Below are 20,079 nucleotides of genomic sequence, written 5' to 3'. Positions count from 1 at the left end.
TGTTCATGTCATGCAGTCTTCAATAGTAGGATACAATACTGTATTTAATATTGTATCATACTACTTATTTTTGTGTGTTAGGTCTTTTTGCCTGGATTTATGGATTATTACTGTGGTTATTACAGTTTGCTAAACGTTTACAAATGGATCCCCCAGTATGGAGGGATTTTATTGGCTGGCTTGGCGCCAGAGCATTGTCAGTCACAGAGTGTAAACAAGGCTCCGATTGGCTGTTGGCCAGTCCGCATTGGGCTGTCTGAGAAAAAGGCAATAACTGGCCCTGCGGTTTCAAGGCGTCCCCTCAAAGATGATGAAAGGGGATAAGACGAGGCGGTTTCAAGGCATCCCATAGGCGGACCCCTATTGGCCCTGGAGCCATATGAGTCAAGCGTGAATCAAAGGGAATGGTGCTTTGGGGGGGAAATTATATGTTGGATATTTAGAATAATGGAGGTTAGTTTTGGATACATTTGAACCGGCGATGCGTAATTGTTACAAAAAAGTTAAGAATACATTCAAAACGATCCTCGTGTAACCAGCGCCAGGAAAGGGAAGTGGAAATCTGTTTGAGCGCCGTTTGGAGGATAGCTGAAGCCGCGTTGGCTGTTATCACGGAGAAACACTGGAGGATCACCATTTCTGTCTGCTCCAGGTTTGTGTTGCCCTGGTTTTCAGGGTAAACGCCGAAAAGGCCGTGGTGTTGGAGAACTAAAGCATACGCTCTTGTTTTTAGGCGGACATATTTTGAAATAAGTCCGAATTTTTATAGTGGATCTACGGCTATTCAAATGACATTTAGATTGTTCTAAAGGAAGTGAAGGCGTCAGTGTAACTAAAGAACAGCATCTGGGCCACAATGAATGAAACGTGCAGGTTTTTTATGGAGTGTGTTGTGTTTGGAGCCAGGCCTGCTGAAGGTTTTGTGTTAAAGACGTGCTCTCATTTTTGTATCTTGGAGCTGTATCTTGTATTTTATTAGGACGTGAACATTGTTTTTTTGTTTTGTTTTTTTTGTTGTTGTTGTTTTTTTAAATAAAATATTCTATAATTAAATTGTCATTTTTACTGCCAATTGCACACTTTCACATTTAATCTTTGTGGACTGATATGGGACCCAAATTGCCATTCTCTGATATTAAATAGTGTATAAAGGCCTATAAAAATATAAAGCCATATATATATATATATATATATATATATATATATATATATATATATATATATATATATATATATATATATATATATATATATATATATATATATATGGGACTTGTTAAGGAGTTCAGTATGATCTACTTTTACCCATACCCATACAAAATTGTGTGTCCACCATGAAAGGAAGTGAACAAAATTGGTTGATAGTCAAAAGAGGTTGTAAGTGGTACCACACACACAACAGTAATAATGTGCAGTTAGTGATTTCTTTAGGAAAGGAGCATTTTTACGACAACAATTGTCCTTGGTCAATGAAGCGGCGATGATTGACAGTGTGTGCCTCCCACCCATGGACAAAAAGAGCCTGGAGCAAAACACTGCTTTCTGCTTCTACTTGAACAATTACAATATTCAGATATGCTTATAATTGGAAAGTCATAGCATCTAAACCATAATGCTAATTTTAACCTTTTAGAAATATGTAATGTATACTGAATTTTAAAATATTACGTATCTTTTATTCTTATGGTGTTTTGTTTTTATTATTATTATTATTATTATTATTATTATTATTATGTTTTTATTTATTTCATTTTTTTGTGCGATTTATTTTGAATATTTGGAAAATGGTTTATCATAGTAGGTAGTTGCCAGGCGGACATGTGTTAGCATATGGCACAAATAGAGCACTCTGATGCAGATGGCACTGACATTGGCACAGATAATATCACCTCTGATGCACTTGTTATTTTTAGATTGTACTGTGAATCAAACAGAATACATTAATGTACACTGAAAATCCAACAATAAAGATTTTTTGAACCACTTTTTAAAATTGTGTTTGTTTTTGCAGGGTTCCACCACAGTCTAACTCTGCACGACGAGCAACACAAAACACACAAAAAGAAGAGAACACAAAATAAGGGAAATGTTTTGTTTTCAAGATGTCTTACACATTGTCTGGTTTAAGTATAATTATGTATTCACAAATTATTATTGTATACTGTTCTCTCATTGAAGCCATACTTACAAAATCTCCATTATCAACAACATCTGATGGAAATATATGGGGCATCTCCTTTCTCAACAATATTACTCAACCGTCATCCATGTTTTTATTCTTTATTTATTTTTCATCTGCAGAAGTGGTGTGCTGAGGACACTGGAGGGGCATTTGCATGTTGCTGCCGTGGTCATGTGACCCAAGATGGCTGTTGTCAGAGAAAGCTCTTGTCTGGGAGAAGAAAGGGGGGTTTGTGGAGTGATTGATTCGTATCCCAGCTGCAGGTTGGAGAAGCATTGCATAAGCATCACATGGTGAAACTGGGTAGTCATGTTAGAGATCAGATTGGGGCTAAACACACAGAGACCGCAGTGCATCTTTTGAGCTTTCAAAAATATATATCTATAAAAATACAATTATTAGATGGAAGCAATTTAAAGTTTCTGTTTTAGTGTTTAATCTTCTTAAATTAGTAAGAGTGCATCTCTTACTACAGGATTTGTCCTGGTTAAAGCAACAGGACTGTTCTGTTTGGTAGTTTCTTTCCGTATCCTGTTTGCAATGTAAAAATATGCTCACACTTTGAATACAGATGTGACTACAAATTTTATTGTGCCTACCGGTTTGTTTTTTGTTGGTGTCATGGAAATGTAAATTTTCAGATCTTTCAGGTAAATCAGTCAACTTTAGAAATAAGTGAAATAGACAGGCACATCTCTCATTTTTTGGTAATACAGTTTTTTAAAGACATGTCACTTTTTGTACCTGTCCCAACCCTTGATAAATGGAGGAAAGACATGGAACAATATCAATATAAGATAAGATAAGATAAGATATGCCTTTATTAGTCCCACAGTGGGGAAATTCCAGTATTGCACCACACAGTTCAAGAACAGCAGGAAAATGGAAGGAAAATATAAAACATACAAAAAAAGATCAGCAACTGGAAAAATACACTGAAATGTCTAGATAAAGAATGAATAATATCATGCATCCCTATGTGGCTACAAAAGGCTAGCACATTAGCACAGCAGCCTATATTATAACATTCATGTATAGACGTAGCTTAAACTTGAGACACGCTGAGACTTCTAACACCTGCTGCATAATCAATAGGGAGTGGGACTCAATCAATAGAGATACATTAAGATCAGTTTCTTATAGGTTTTCACACAGTGCTGTATAATCGGTGCTCCACTTTCCTCTTCACTCTCTTCTCTTTGCTGTCGCTGCAATAAATCCAGTTTAGTCGTCATGGCATCAAATCAGTTTATATGACATGTATATGCCTTTCAAATTAAGTTTCCAATTAAAGATGTCCCCTACAAGGCTTCAACCAGTTTCCATCTCTGCCACTGCCCCTTATAACAGATGGCACCTCACTCTTATTAATTTCACATCCCAATGTCCGATTGTGCTCGCAACATAAAAGTGATGAGCTGTATTTCAACATGGCGACTGATACGACTTGCAAAGATACGAGGGCTTTTTTATGGGTCTTCAAATATGCTGCAGTTATCTCTCTCACTAGCTACCTGACAAGCCAGCAACACCTGTCAAAAGATAAAAAAGCTAACCATACTTGATCATTGTACTTTTCAGGAAAATAAAATGCAGCTATAGTTCAAAGAGCAACACATGCTTGAAAATTCCCGGACAAAAAATGTAGTATCTTCTACAATGAGTTTTGTGACGTCTTTTGGAGCTGTTTGCGTGTTGATTTCTATTTTCCTAAACAAATAGTGCCGCACAAAAGGACGCGCATGGCAAAATGGATCCTTTCTGACAGCAGACAAATGACTTCCAGTTCCACACAAGCTCACTATTTTTCCTTTGATGAGATATTTTGGAGAAAACATGAAAACAAAGATATGAATGTACAGTAGATGTGTGTCTGCAACCGTCATGTGCAAATATTCCCTATTGTGAGTGTGCATATATGATCCAGATTAGGCTAAATTGATGTCAATAGATGGTTGTTTAAAGCATATTGAGGATTTTCTCTTCTGATACCTTACTACGATGATCATGACACTACACTTTATGTATCTATCCCAAGCCTGGATAAACAAACAGGACTTTGACAGGAATCGAAAGCATTATTCCAAATCAATATGCAAACTAGAGCTGTGCAATTCATTTAAGTGTGAGTGTAATACAATGTGAACTTATTAGGGCTCGTTCTGCCCTTTTTTTCTGATGCACAGTGGCTTTTAATACATGGATTATCACACTACATGATTACTTAGACAAACTTTATTGATCCACTAGGGAAATTAATTTAACACAGTAGCTCACACATTACAGTATGATAATAAAGAGCAAAACAAATAAATGGTATGAACATTCAAACTAATTAAAGTAGCAAAGCCAGAAAAGATATGTGTCAAATAAGCTACAAATATACAGATAAATTAAATTAACTGATATGATACGTTTTTGTATATATATATATATATATATATATATATATATATATATATATATATATATATATATATATATATATATATATATATATATATATATATATATATATATATATATATATATATATATATATATAATTTCAATAATTACAAAAATAATAGTGATTATATGTTTTCCCGCATAATTTAGCAACTCTGATGCATGATGGCACGTATACTGCACGTAACTGCAGTACTAGACAAAAGCCCCACATCTTCATTCATTTAAGACAATGTATGAAGTGTCTAGTGCTGGGTAAAAAGCCTCGGCGCATATGTATATGTGAGTCTAGTTTAATAGATTTTTACTTAACAGCAGCTGATGTTTTATGTATTTATTTTAGATACAATATGCCAACTGAGTCTAACTGCAGTTTCCTCAGTGGGAACCATACACATGGACTTGGATAAACCTTAACATGAAGCAGGCTGCACATGCTCGTTAGTGTCATTATTCACACGGGACAGAAGCCTAATGAGAGGAGGAGGAGGGACTTCACAGACACATAAGAATAAGACATGACACTGGATGAGAGATTCCTTTTCAGTACAACAATTACAAAATCCTGCAAGTGGGGGCCTTCCGTGCAACATCACAGTTAATGCATGGAGCCAAAAGTAATTAATAGAAAGCTTAATTAGTCAGAATGGATGTGACACTCAATCAAAGATGAAGGGCTGATCTTTAGTGGGAATAGACACATGTTTGATTGTGATCAGAGGAAATACTCTTAAGCGTTTTTTTGGGTTGATAAAATAGCACAGAATGGATATCTTAGCCTTTTCCTGGGTTGACAGGTGCATCCTAAACCTTCTATTTGGCCACCTCATTGCAGTACATTACAGGTACAGGCTAAGGCAGTTTGTTTGATCAGCATATATTTTTAATTGGCTCCCTGCACCCTAGGGTGTCGACAATGCCACAAAATAGAACCATGCTGTACTATTGCTAATTAAAGTCATTACAAATTCTAGGCATGCCATAGAATGAAATGTTGCATATATGTATGTGTACGCCGAATATAGAGAGCATGTATTAGCGTAATTGTTTTGTTCTCATAGTGAATACAGCAGACTCCCTAATCACGATATAGAACATTTTTCATGTACAGTTAATGCTGAAAAATGTTATCTATTTTTTGTATACTAAAATTTAATCACCAACTTGTTCTTTCTATTTTGGTGGTTTTAACCTGCTGTTTTATGGCTTGTATTGCATATTCACATCTGTCCTACTGAGTATATTGAGTTTTAATTACAGTACTTTGTCATGTTTGAAATAATTGATGTCAGGAAAATGTGCATCTCCGTAGAGAATTCTTTTAGGAAGGCTTTAGGAGACAAATAATTTCAAGTTAAAACAGGAGAAGCTGCTGATAAAGTTATAACCAAAACCGATGTCATGGTTTACAAGTTTGAGTCATAGTCAGTGATTACATTTAATAACATAGAATTGATGTTATTGTATATATTTACATGCTTATTCACCTGAAATGATGGTAAATTGCAAATGTGTTTATGAAGTGTGATAACAGCAACCTTTTTCTTCACATTCGACATACTGCACATTACAACCTGGAACACTCCCATTGCAAGTACACATATTTATATTATATTATTAAAGTGGGCAATACTGATTCTGAGGAAGCTGTTGCAATGTTTGTTGTTAGCGTTGCTATGGGTTACTATGCTACGCTCTTATAGTATTGTGAAAACCCTTTCATTCAGTTGCAGCCATTTCTGATCTCCCGGGACCATGTATTAGTCCAGTGAAAGATTCTAGATACTTTTTTTCCTACATTTGAACCACTTTGACCGATCTTAGCCGCAAGTAGGACTGTAACTACAACCAACCAGTCAGTGATTATTTTTCCTGATTAGTCAACTCGTTAAAAGTTTTATTTCTGTTGTACATAGGAATTTTTGAAACAGCAGCAACGGTAGCTCAGATGGTGGAGTGTTTATGCACTGATCCGGTTCGAAACCCGATCGTGATATAAACATCATTGTTAGAGCGGTCAGATCCTCTGACCCACAGTTTGGCGGTGCGATTCTGTCTCCCACAAATGAATACTGTCATTGTGTCCTTAGGCAAGCCCCTTAACCCACCTCGCCCCCAGTATCTGTGTACACTAGTGTATGAATGTGTGTGTGAATGTGTGAGTGGTTCCTTGATGTAAAGTGTTTTGAGGGTCTTGAAGGTGGAAAAGCGCTACATAAAAATTTGCCCATTTACCATTTTACCATACAATTTTAGACAAATAAATATTGAAATATGGTAACTGAAGGCGTATGGTAACTGTGTAGTGTATCATTAATAGAAATCAGAAGGTAGTTTAGTCTTTTTTGATGATTTGATGCAATACCGTGGCTGTGGTTTAGAGTTTGTATATTCCAGTCAGCAATTCCAATAACTAAAATACAATTGTGAACAGGAAGGAAGAGCAAAATCTTCAATCTGTTAACCTGTGAACTTTTAAAATTCTTTTGAAAATGTGTGTATTCTCCATGGGAAAAGGTAAGGAAAAGTCATCTGAGGACAGCGGTCATTTGGAATCATAGTGGTGACTCAAAGCTGCCTGTAACTATGTATTTTGGATAGCCTCATGCAGTCTATTGGTCAGCCTCTTGGTCCTGGTTCCTATTGACTCAACCAGGACAAACAACAGACAGAAAGATGTGGCAAAAGAAGTGAAAAATGGATCTGGAGAATCTGGAGTGAGGGTGGGGTGTCTTCTCAACCATCGCCTGCTTCCTGTGCGGAAAAATACATTCATCATTCTCCCGCGGACGTGTCATGGCTTTACTTTGGCAATAGGCAGAAATGTGGCAAAGATGACACCCAGGATTGATGAGGTGCAGGCGGGGGTGGCTAGAGGGGGTCTGGGGTGGAGATGGTCAAAGCAGATGTGGCTTAAGGTGTGTTGGGATAGACTCAGAGGCAAGGACTTAATGAAGGTCAACATGTTGCCTTCTGCGTCCTTTTGATGATATCGGAGCTGATACAGTATATGGTGGATACAGGTTTACTGCATGTAGTATAACGCCAGGCCGTGCATAATGAACCAGCAGGCAAGAAAATATGCATTTATGTCACTTTTATCTTTGGCTGTAGTTGAGACTGTTGAGATAATCTGTATTACTGCACTTTAAAATGCAAACTTGAAGGTGCGCTGAGCCACTTTTCTGGTTCAAGAGTATGTTGTCTGCATGTCTCCATGGAGATATTATGCATTTACCTGGAATTTGCCTTGGATTTATTCAATTACAGATGTTGTTACAGGTTAATACATTTAAAATATATGTATTTCAAATCAAAACTCTGCATGTTTACTTTGAGCCGACTCACCACTCCATGAATCTGACTTTGCCTCGTGACATCGCCTGCTTGTCTCCATTGATAAAAAGAATGCCATATTGTGGAATATTCTAGGCAAAACAGAAAAGTGACATAGCGCACCTTTGATATTAGGATTACTCTTTGTGTAGGTCTTTTCCATTCCATCCATTCCATTATAATAATTTAGCCCACTACACACATATATATATATTTTTTTCTTGACGTGCATTGTTTAAGTGTTAAAGTGTGTGGATTTTACATTTACAGTATTTTTTGGACTTTCTCTTATTTAAAAAAAAAAAAAAAAAAAAATATTTTTTGCACATGCCACACCTGCAATTAGACCTGATAATTTCCTGTATTGACATCAAACCTTTTTAACTGACAAACTCCACTAATGAGCCTTCAACCTAAAATCCCTCCCATTTGTATCCAAATGCAAACTGTCAATTAAATTATTAATAGCTTTAATTATTCTTTTCAACATGCAGATTTTTAGCTCGCACACACTAATTCTATAATTGTTTGTTGATGGATTTGAAATGTCAGAGTGCACTCAAAGGGATTGGAATGCTGAGGTGGGCGGCAGAATATAGTGGAAACAAGATTTAGTCTACTTCAGCCGATAAATTTAAAACAAAATAGTCAAGTCTTTCAAGCATTTATTTTAATTGTGATGATAATTATTAATTCTGTATTTCCAAATGGTCTGTGTGTGTGTGTGTCTGCTGTTCAAATGACTGGCAGTTATAACAGACCACCCGTCTGCTGGAAATGACTTCAATCACTTGCAACCCATAAACAGACAAATGGGATATCGATCAAATATAAATATATACATGTATAAAATGTATTCTGCTGATACAAGACACACAATCTTAAATTTAGAGATATACATTTGAAAATTCTGTAGTTCACTTATATAACTGTATGAAAAAATGTATTACAAGTTCAATCCTACGAAATGCCTGCTGTGTCTTGTAAATCTTATATCTGTAGTTAATTAAAACAGATTTATAGACTGAAATAATTGTAGGTGTGTTTTTTTATTTATTATTTATATTCAGTTTCACTATTAGAGCTGCACATATGGACTATTCTGATGGCACAATCCCAGACTCCCTCTAGTGGTGAGCACCAGTAAAAGCCCGTATGTACAACGTGCTAAATAAAAGCATGTAAATTGAATTAGCCATATCAAAAAGCGTTCCTTCCCCCTCCTACCCAGTCGTTCTCACACCTCAGTAAGTATACCCCCGGTTGGCTTGGGACGCCCTGTGCAGTAGACTTCTCCAAACTCAGTAGCTGATCAGAACCAGGTGGGTGCAGCCCTCCATGTGCTTTCCATTTGAGCAGGATGTAAATGGACTCAATTGGATCCAAATGCAAAACGTGTCTGTCAGATGCAGGGGAAGTGGCACTCTTTCAAAGGCCACTGGATCATGGACATGTGAGTGCAGAATCAAAATTTCAAATGCATAATGTGAAACTGGCGTAAAGGTGGGTGTTGCATCTTAAAAATACTAAAGAAAAAGTACTGTGTAGAAATTAAAACAGGTTCTTAAATGTATACTATGTCACTTTTATGGAGAGGTTATTGGTTTTTGAGCAATAAAAACACCCGTAATGAAACAAATGCCAGAGAGATGAGTTTAAGTACTGCAGTTCCGGGTCACTGCTCATGTTTTTGAACGGTTAGTGCAGAGAGTGGCCTTTGACTGATAATGCCATGCAGACTGTGAAACATTCAGGACTAGTGATAGGACTTTTGGCTCTTTTATGGGATCCGAATCTTTTGGATCCATTCATTGCAAAAAGCCGTTCGCAAGACTGGCTCTTTTTGTATTTATTTATATGACAGAAGCCAAAGTGAGAACTCAGTTTATCCACAAACTAATCACAGAGAGAAATGACCAATGCTCAGAGTGTTTCAAACTGTGTGTGTTTACCCTTTGAAATTATGAAAACCTAAATAAAATCTTGCACTACAATAATAAAAAATAAATAAAAATAAAAACACAAACTGCTATTATGACGCCAAATATGTTTTTTGTGCATAAATCTCTCGTATGTGTTGATTTCTCTGCTTCTGTGCTGATTTTTGTGTAGACTCAGTGTTAATCAGAGTAAAACATAAATAAATAAAATAAAATAAAAAGCATAAAAATTTGAAAGAAGAAAGATTCAGTTCTTTTAAGAAATGAGATCTGGTTCCAACTGTTCAAAAGGTTGACAACGTTACATCATTATTCCATATAATGCAATAACCCTCCAAGTTACAGAGTGCACCTTTAAGATTCTTTTTTGCATATCAGGAAAGGTTTTGTTTGGTCTGAGCCTAAACCAGGACAGAACAATAGTCTCTAGTCTGATCCAAAACCTAGATAATACACGGAAATGTATTTTTTTTCTATGCCAAAAAAACATAATAATTTTCTCACACCTTCTGAAAATTTCACAAAACCGTGCATCCTCCCACATTATTATCTCAAGCCATTTTCACATATGTAATCACACACACACACACACACACACACACACACACACACACACACACACACACAGTGGTCTGCTTTAAGCTTTTCCTTTTTTACATCTTGCAAGGCGAATGGCTCAATCAGTCATGGCCGTTAGGAAGGCCAGACATAAAAATTAAAGACTTCCAGCAAATCTCACACAACTGTAACACGTCCTCCTTTGTTTAGATTGGCAAGAATAACACGATTTCTGACGCTCAACATGTGGTTTTACAGTGCAACCCCCATTCACATATAAAAGATGATTTTCTACAGGCGTCGAGGCAGCGAGAAAAATAAATATCTTTGCTGTGTAATTACAAGAGTCTAAGGTGACACACAAAGAGGAGGGGCAGTGAGAGAAAACGCACAGGCCGGTGTCTTATGGGTGTTTGACAGTGACGTGAGGCCGGGGTACATTTTGAAGCCATTATTTTCAGTCAGTGTTTCCTAATGAGCTCGTTAGATAAGATGAACAGCTGATTGATCACAAAATGGAGCAGGGAGAAAAAAGTACAATGTGGAATAGTGGAAGGTGATGGAGGAGAGAGGAAATAGGTGGTGCAGAACTGCAGACAGAAGAAAGAGTGGGACTAAATGAAAAAGAGACTGATCACATTGGCTATGACTACTGCATTAGTTTCACCATAAGATAGACTGTTTAGTTAAAAGCTTTCACATAATCACCAGCTTTGTTTTTATTCTAGTGGACAACAAGCTCAAAATGTTAAAATGGCACTTAAAAAGAAAGAAAAATGCAAGGAAATGTTGAAATGTGACTTATATGTGTGTGTGTGTGTGTGTGTGTGTGTTATATATGTGTGTGTGTGTGTTAATTTAACATAAAATATAAAAATGTATTAAATGTTACAAAATATATCATCATGTTAGTGTCTGCAATGTAATGCCAGTGTTATTTTTCCACAACCAGTTAAAGCCACAGTATGTAACTTTTTAACCACAAAAGGACTCAAATAAATCCATAAATTTAAATACTCCAAATTGACCTCCAGAAAGTTACATACTCTGCCTTTAATTGAACAAAATCACAGTCTATAGCTGCTTTAACCTTTGTATCAACTGTATGTGATGTCATTTAACTTTACTTTTAAAAGGATATTGACAAATCGCTCACTTATTTTTATGTGTAGTTGTTTTGTTTACAACTAGAGTGAGGCAGTTAACCAAGTTTCAAAGTTGTCTGACACGGTTTGGCGTTAACCCTTATCTGATTATACAAGACAATACAACAGGCGTAGCACTATTACACAGCATATAATAAATGTGAAACAAAGAAACTAACGCTGGAATCACAGGAGCGAGCGCACAAAGAACGTGGGACTGCCTTGTGTATGAGACTGTAAAAGATGTGATTTGGGGAGGCATTCGTTCCCCTTGGGCGAGCTTGATGGGCTGCACTGTCTGAGCTGAAGAAACACAAGAGGCGCCCTCTACAGTCGGTTTTGGGCAGAGGTTTTAGTGGGAAAAAAGTCTGTAAAAGAGGGTCAGTGTTAAATAGTCGGCATGGCGCAGTGATTCAGATGAACAGATGTGCTCGCGGCTCCAGCTGTTGCCAGATGTGAACATGGGAGCATCTGCAGGAGCGTTCACTGAAGGGTAGACGCGGAGAATACAGCAGTATGACTGATTGTATTTGGGATGCATTTAAGGCTGACCAAAAACACAATCTGTATTCATTGCTGTGTTGATAAGGTCTACTTCTTCAGCTTAAAGGTGCACTATGGAATGGGAGTACGTTTCCATTGAGATATTCTTGCTTTGTCTAGAATGTTTCACAGAATGGCATCAAAGAATCTCTATCCCTGAACAAAAAAATACAAGATAGAAAAGTTTAATGCTTAACCTTCCAGGCAAAGCAATAATTTAGAAAAAAAAGCAGATGCCCTACAGATAACAAAGTGTTAACTGTGGTCCCACATTTGGCCTTCAGTTTACACATGGAATGCAAGACACTTCACGTCAGTTTATTCCAAGGCAGCTGTGTCCAAAAAAAGTAAATCAAAATTATTATTATTATTATTATTATTATTATTATTATTATTATTATTATTATTATAGTGCCAGAGCCCACAGATGATATGCTCAAGTTGTTTTTTCATGCAATTCTCACAATTTTTTATTCTTTTTTTTTTTTTTTTTTTTTTTTTTTTTTTTAAACCTTTAGCTTTCTATTGTCTGAATATGCCTACACCAAAAGCACTAAAATATGACTATTGAGAACAACAGGAAAGATCGAATAAGACATAAAGGGGGAGATCATCTTTTGTGTGCTTCCTAGAATATAAAAACTGATGAGACATATAAAACCAATAAAGTGTTATGGGACCCCGGGAGATGGCAGATTAAAACGTGCAAAGGCTGAATTCTACCAATAAAGGTGAAGACAGCTTTGGCTTCACTGCTGTGTAGAGAATTGTGTGAATGGATTTCGCAATAGCAGGACTAAAGCCACTTGCACAAAAGGGGAATGAACTGGAGACCAATCAATTAATACCCCCACCCCTCAAGAACGGACATAATGGTGGAAAAGCTTTTAGGCCCATATAAGTCTGAAACTTGCTGGGATCAAACATCCTGTGGCATTGAGTATAAGGATCCAGTCAAGGCCTTCTCAGTGCATGCTCACGGGGGCTTTCTTTGTGTCCACGCATGTGGTATTTCCCAATGTATATGTATTAAGTTTGTGCTGAAAAGCGTGCAGTTGAATGGATGTTTTCAATAGAATGCTATAGCCAACACTATTCGTACCTTTAAATAATGTTTTCAAAATGCATGTTTGCAGAGGATCAACTCATGACAAGGTTAACAGCACCTCTCCCAAACACAAGATTATTATACTTTATTACAATGGAACTAAAACAGTGGATAACTTTATAAGCATTAATAAAGTATTATTATTATTATTATTATTATTATTATTATTATTATTATTATTATTATTATTATTATTATTATTATTATTATTATTATTATTATTATTATTATTATTATTATTATTATTATATAGTCACTTCACAATTTAGTGCAATATTCATTCACAGCTGCCCTGGGCTAGACTGACTCAAACGAGGCTGCCAGTCTGTGCCAGAGCCCCCTCGGACCAGCATCACTTCCTCACACACCACATTTATACTAGGCAGGGTTGGTGAGGTGTCTTGCCTAAGAACACAACAACAGTTTTCATTAGAGTCCCTGGCACCCATGAAAAAGAACTTAAATCGCACTGTATACTTGTGTCTTGTGTCTTAAGTATGCTCTAAAGAGTGATGGTGTAATCTCACTACGCACCACAAACCATGTGAATGATGCAATAACAGCTGAACATGAACAGCAGCTTTTTGAATCTTTCACTGTTGCTGTGTAAATGCAAAGATCAATAACACAAAGAAATGTTCTATTAATAACAAAATAAAAATGTTGTTTGTTTGATCATTTGAGTAAAACAACCCACTCTATTTTCTGCTCAAACTGTCCAAACACAAACCCCAAAAGAGAGCACAAGTTTCATAGTGCTGCTTTAAATATCTAAACTAAATAAAGACTAAAGGAAAACACTGACTCCATGAACCAACAAAGCCAACGCCAACAGAGCCAGACTGAAGAAGTAAAAAAAAAAAAAAAGGTTTAGGAGGCCTACACTCAAATATATGGCCCCTATAAATCCTCCACTTAATGTCCTTAGGGTGCAACGTTTTATGGGTGGTGACAATGACAGTAAGTTACTTTTTCACAAAAATAGCTTTGGCATTGGAACTAAGTAATTTCAACACGGAGAGGTTTAGTTTTTACTTTTCCTGGTAATGAAAGTTGACATAATGCTCAGCTGCACAGAACAAGGGTGTAAAGTATAATGTTTCCAGTCATGTTGGAAAGGGGTAAATCATTAAATGTACTGTAGACAGACTACACGATACCACGCTGTTAGGGGAACCACACAACAACACAGCAGTCCCGGTCCAGAGTCGTTTTTGTAAGGATATGGGCTTTCAGTGTGCTGAATTATTGATGCAAAGGGAGTATTTTAATGTAGGTGATCAAACCACTCATTTTACCTCTTGGTAGTTTAATGTAAAGTAGGAGTGTTGTGGTCGGGTAAAATGTTTTCCGTCTGAAATGGACTGTGTTACGTGGAAATCTGTGTGACTGCATTATAGGGCTGTAATATGCATCCTTGATTATGTATTTTCCAAGCCATTACATCATTTAGAAGTACGGCAAGTTAGTGAAATGTATCTGCACTTTTAACCATGCTAATGTAGAATAAACTAGATCACATTAAATATATATATAATAACAGAGTAATCTTTCAGATTGATAAACATATATAGAGATTTTTATGTGAAAAGGTGACATGCTTTGCTGTCTTATGGCCGTGGGAACAATTATACTCAATTCAAAAACATTAAGTTCACTGTTCACTGGTTCTTTTATGACCCCACACAGGGGATAATCCATGTTTAGCAAAGCACTCATGGCTCCACTCCTCCGCCTTATAAGAGTAAGTTGTATCGTAAAAATTGGTAGATTTTTTTTAAGAATGTGCCCATGAATAAAACATACACATTAAAGACCCTTGCATAGCCGTCACACATGCTCGTATTCAATCTCAAAACACAGTAGTAGCTTTATACTAAGAGTGACAGCTGCAAATTACTGCATTCCAAGCAAGCCATAGTCCACAGAAGGAGGTCATAAGAGCAATATAAGTACTATCTATCTATAATAAACTTTTATTAGTAATTGCCTTTTTTATTTATAATATTGATTGATTACTTTTACAAAATACTTATATGCTACATCATGAGCTACAGTTTTGTGTATTCCTCTTCTCTTATTTGACTAGCGCTTCGTCCAGGCTAGGAATGCCATGATATAACATTTTAGTATTAATTATTTTGATAAGAAATCTCACAATTTTAAGATTACGCATCATTAATGACAGTTTGACAAGTAAATAAATAAAAATACATGTACAGTATATTAAATTCACATTCACTGACACTGTCTCTACAAAAATAAGGGTTCCAAAATTCTCCTGATTATATATATTTTTTAGTTCGTTCAATTATATCGTCACCTGAATATTCCCAATGATCAATTAACCAATTAATTGTGACATCTATAATGTCTATAATCTGCATTGTCCTTTTAACTGTAAATAACCCATTATGCAACCACCCCATCCTTCTAACATCTCAGCCCATGTTTGCACTGCTCATGGGAACTCATTTCTCTTGTGGTTTGATGATTAGCCCTTGTTTTTACACCCCCCACTCTGTAACCAGTCCGGCATAGACAAGTGTGCGCCATTATTCACAGTGGCATCGGAGTGTTTCAACAGTCATGCACATGCCCAAACAGCGCTCCGTTTAAGGATTACCTACTGTTGTTTCAGAGACTCTGCATGTTTTCTCGCATGGGTCCGCACTCCCTCTGACCCAGTGTAACCATGTTAGCTGAGTGCATGGGTTGGTATTTATCGCATTGTGAGGACTAAAATATGTATACACACTCACTTTATGGAGACCTGCCTCCTCATGGGGACAAAAATCAGGTCCCCGTGACATAAATTGTTTGTTATTATTAATAGGTAGAGTGTTTGTCCATTGATCCGAAGTTTGGCGTGTTGAATCCTGCTCTCGACGTTATGTCATGGAGACCTTTTTTTTTGTCCCCATAAGGAGGCAGGTCTATGTCGGTTGAGCGGTCAGATCCACTGACCCACAGATTGGCGGTGCGATTCCAGCTCCCACAGATGAATGCTGTAGTTGTGTCCTTGGGCAAGACACTATTCCCACCTTTCCACCAGTGTCTGTGTACACTCCGTGAATGTGTGTGTGAATGTGTCAGTGGTTTCTTGATGTAAAGTGCCTTGAAGGTGGAAAACGCTATATAAAAATCAGACCATTTACCATTTCTAGGTTTACAACAATATTTAAAATAGATTAAGGTTAGTCATTATGATTAAAATGAGGATCAGTTTAGAAGAAATGAATGTAAGTCAATGTAATGTCCCCAAAAAGCATGTAAACCCATCGTGTGTGGAGGGATGTTCACAGGCGATGGCTCATCAAGATGTCATGGTCTTTTTACAGCATTCCTTTCTTTAGAGAGGGTTTTCATTGGTGCGTTAGGCCTGTAAAAGACACTCGTGAATACACTAAAAGTTTAAAAGAGCACTCAAGGCCAAGTATTTAGACTAGTTTTTTAGGTCAGCAGTTCCCAACATGTTCTGATTGAGATGACCAATTTTACATTCATGATCATTTGATTTCCACCCACTGTTCAAAATACAGTGAGAAGAGACTATTACAGGGATGTGTCCTGCCACCGTTTACATTCGTGAAGAAGAGGACATCCTGGCGCTGTGGAGGCTGGTGGTTTTTACTGCTGGGGTGGGGAAATGACAGGAGTGAAGTGGCATGTATTTTTTAATTTGAAATAACAGGAAGATGGAAGGGAGAGAGTGCACTGAAATGTTTGATTGACAGATAGTAGAGGCATGGTTACACTTAGCTATACAGGTAAATTAAATATCTTCATGCTACTTTTTTCCCTTCTGATAGGGTCATCGGAGAATATTTACAGCCTCCTAGGAAGCAGCAATTTGCATAATTTACACAGGATGCATTTCTCACTAAACCTGCTTCATTTTTCTAAGTTGGTACCAACACAAAGAACAGTGTAGAGATTGAAAGTAGGGATGGTCAATATATTGGTGCCAATATCGCTGTTGGTGATATCGAAGGGTTTTCCCAGATCAGTATCTGTCCAATATTGAAAATGTGTCTGATATCTAGCACCATTGTTTTGTTTTTTTCTAAGCTGATCCAGTTTGTGTGCTCCAGTGGGATTCCCAGATTGACCTCAGAGCATCAGATGTGTTCTTTTTAAACAGACAAATGAGTTCATAAATATAAATAAAGTAGAGCAATTATGTAACACATGACTTTATATCCCAGATAAATATATTAGTTGGTATTTTTTAGAAAAGTGAAAAATGAACTGCTACAACTTGACATCATTTCATTGGCTTTTCTATAGAGTTTAAAATCTTGATATCAGCAAATATCAGTTATCAGCCACAACAGCAAGACAAATATCAGATATTGGTAATTTTTACCAGGAATTGCTTTTGAGTTATAAAAGAAATTGAAACCAAAAGAAAGTTGGATGCCACACAACTGATGTTCAACAGAGGAGCCATCATGAAGAGATGGAGAAGAGTGGACAGTAAGTGGCCAGTGGCCACTAACCTAAAAGACATGATAGATGCTTTTAATAACCTCTGGTCTGCTCCAGCGCCCCTGCAGGATTCTGGTGTTATTAAGATCTGAGCTTTTATTATGACCACTTCATACAATGTCCCCTTCTTCATAGTATGTGTCAGGAATGGGCTGTCAAAACAATACGATATGGCACTTGTTGATGTTGCCGACTCCTGAACGATAAAAACACAGTAGTCAGCAACGACAAAAAGGCCTTGAGTGGTATAAAACAAAGTATATTTCCATAACGATTATCTTACATTTGTGACCAACAAAGGACTCCATCAAAGTATCTTCCAAGTCCTTTAAAGCCATAGATTTGCGGGGCTCATATTTTATTAATTTGCAAATGAGCTAAGCAATTTGATGGCATTGGACACCCGTGGGCTCAATTAAGATAATACTGGGAGAGGGGCAGATTATGGGCTGCCATTTGAGTGCGGGCATAGCTCTTCCTGACAGTTATCGTCGAGATGCAACAAATTGTACCTTGGCGATGGTGAGGGGCGCCGCATTAGTCGTCTGGTGATGGAGCGTGCCATGTGGCTGGGCAGTGGGGCATGGACAAGGCAAGGCTAACGGGGCTAACAAAGCACTTTTGAATGGTGCCAGTTAGCATTGACTTAATAGAGGCCGTTTAAATAACATAGGCTATGTTATGGCAAATTGGCAACAAGACAGCAGCCTCTCAACAAACTAGTTTACAGTTTTTTTACAAGGTGGGTTTAAGGCCTGTGCTTTGAAATAAATAAGGAAGGTCTATAAGAACTCTACAGGAAAACAAAATGTAAATCTGATTTTACAATGAGTTAGGACCTACTCTATACCTATAAATCTATATGATGTTCTTGGATATTTTGGGTCAAGTAGGCTCTTAATAAGTAGGTTTTCTCACTAATGAAAAGTAATACTAATGCTTTAATTGGGGTCATACAATGAATTGGGGGTTACTTAGGTGAATAAAAGTTTAAGACATTGTTTTAGAAGTTACATTTTTATAGCAACACAAACCACCTCTGTCTACACCCCCTCTAAAACAAAGGTTAGTTTGCGGAGCCTATAACAATCTATTTTTGAATCTTGACCTGTACTTCATCATACCGACCCACTATCTCCAGCTAGTCCTTGTTCACCTGCCATGGCTCCTCCCGCTCCCCTTCTTCAGCCAGGCCAGAGCAATAGGCCACTGCTAATATGCTCAGCGGGTCATTAATTCTGGGGATGGCCAAAGGGGCAGCAATGCAGGCTAGCCTTTGGTTGTTTAATATGGAGCAAAATGGCAAATGGAGATGGGGAGGCAAAGCAGATGTTAGCGTTGGCTGCCGATGGAAAGCTGTAAAAGTCAAGCCAATACTATAACAATTCCAGCCAGTTTAAACAGCCGTAAGCCAATGTCGTTCGCTATGGGACATATTGTGCACAGTATTCAAACAGATATAAAAAGATATTGTGAAGCTTCTCTCATAGACTATTTTTGTTTGTACTATGGTTTTGTGCCAGTGCACGTGAGTAAATCATGCGGTGCAAAATATCTGTGTGTAAATTAAAAAGTGCTGTTTTTACATGTAGTGTTGAAGCATGAAGAATAAAATGGGATTAAACTTTAGTAGATGCTTAAGCAGTGAATCTCTGAGAGGACAGTGTATAAAGCAGGTTTACTAACCCAGATTTTTCTGCTGGCCACAGTAAAAATATAACAATATATGCGCATACATAGACCCCAGAACAAGGACAATTCGCTTAACTCTCTCTTGCCTCTCCACTCGACTGATACAAGCCATTCATCACCACCCACCTCTTTATCCTCCATATCTTTAGCACAGCACCGAAAGGCCACTGTGTGTGCGTGCGTGTGTGTGTACATGGGTGTGTGTGTGTGAGAAAGAGAGAGGAGAAGAGAGAGTGAAGGAGTAAGAAAGGAAGTGAGAGAGGGAGAGAGAGAACAGATTACAGACAGATAACTTCCATGGAGCCCACACATTTGGACATGGATGCTGATTTTGTAGCATTTCTAAAAATCACAGTAGGAGGAGGAATAATGTTTGCAGTTCTCTAAGACAGGGTTTGCTGCCATCTACTGCCTCTTTTATGTAAGACAAACCTTTTGTCAAGCTGTTTCGAATTTAGTCAAAAATAGGTTAGGCTATAACAAATATTGAAATATCTTCATCTATGAGAAGGGACGATGGCCAAGGGAAACTTTTTATTAGCAAATTTTTCTGTAGTTAAAAAGCATAATATAAGTGTTGTTAAATGTATTTTAATCCAATGTAACTAGTGAAAGGTCAGCCACTCAGTCCAAAAC

The 20,079-nt window shown here is 37.2% G+C and overlaps 1 long non-coding RNA gene across 1 annotated transcript; it reads left to right on the top strand.

Annotated features, from left to right (window-relative positions):
• The first annotated feature begins 618 nt into the window (after window positions 1–618).
• LOC129456455 (uncharacterized) lies at window positions 619–2,519 on the top strand. Its single transcript, XR_008648779.1, has 3 exons — window positions 619–652; window positions 2,012–2,088; window positions 2,302–2,519. It is a non-coding gene; the product is annotated as an uncharacterized LOC129456455 (long non-coding RNA).
• Window positions 2,520–20,079: the final 17,560 nt, after the last annotated feature.

This window comes from Periophthalmus magnuspinnatus, chromosome 8 (genome assembly GCF_009829125.3).
Source record: "Periophthalmus magnuspinnatus isolate fPerMag1 chromosome 8, fPerMag1.2.pri, whole genome shotgun sequence".
NCBI classification, from domain to species: Eukaryota; Metazoa; Chordata; class Actinopteri; order Gobiiformes; family Gobiidae; genus Periophthalmus; species Periophthalmus magnuspinnatus.
The sequence above is the reverse complement of the archived record's forward strand: the minus strand, read 5'-3'. Positions and strand labels throughout refer to the sequence as shown.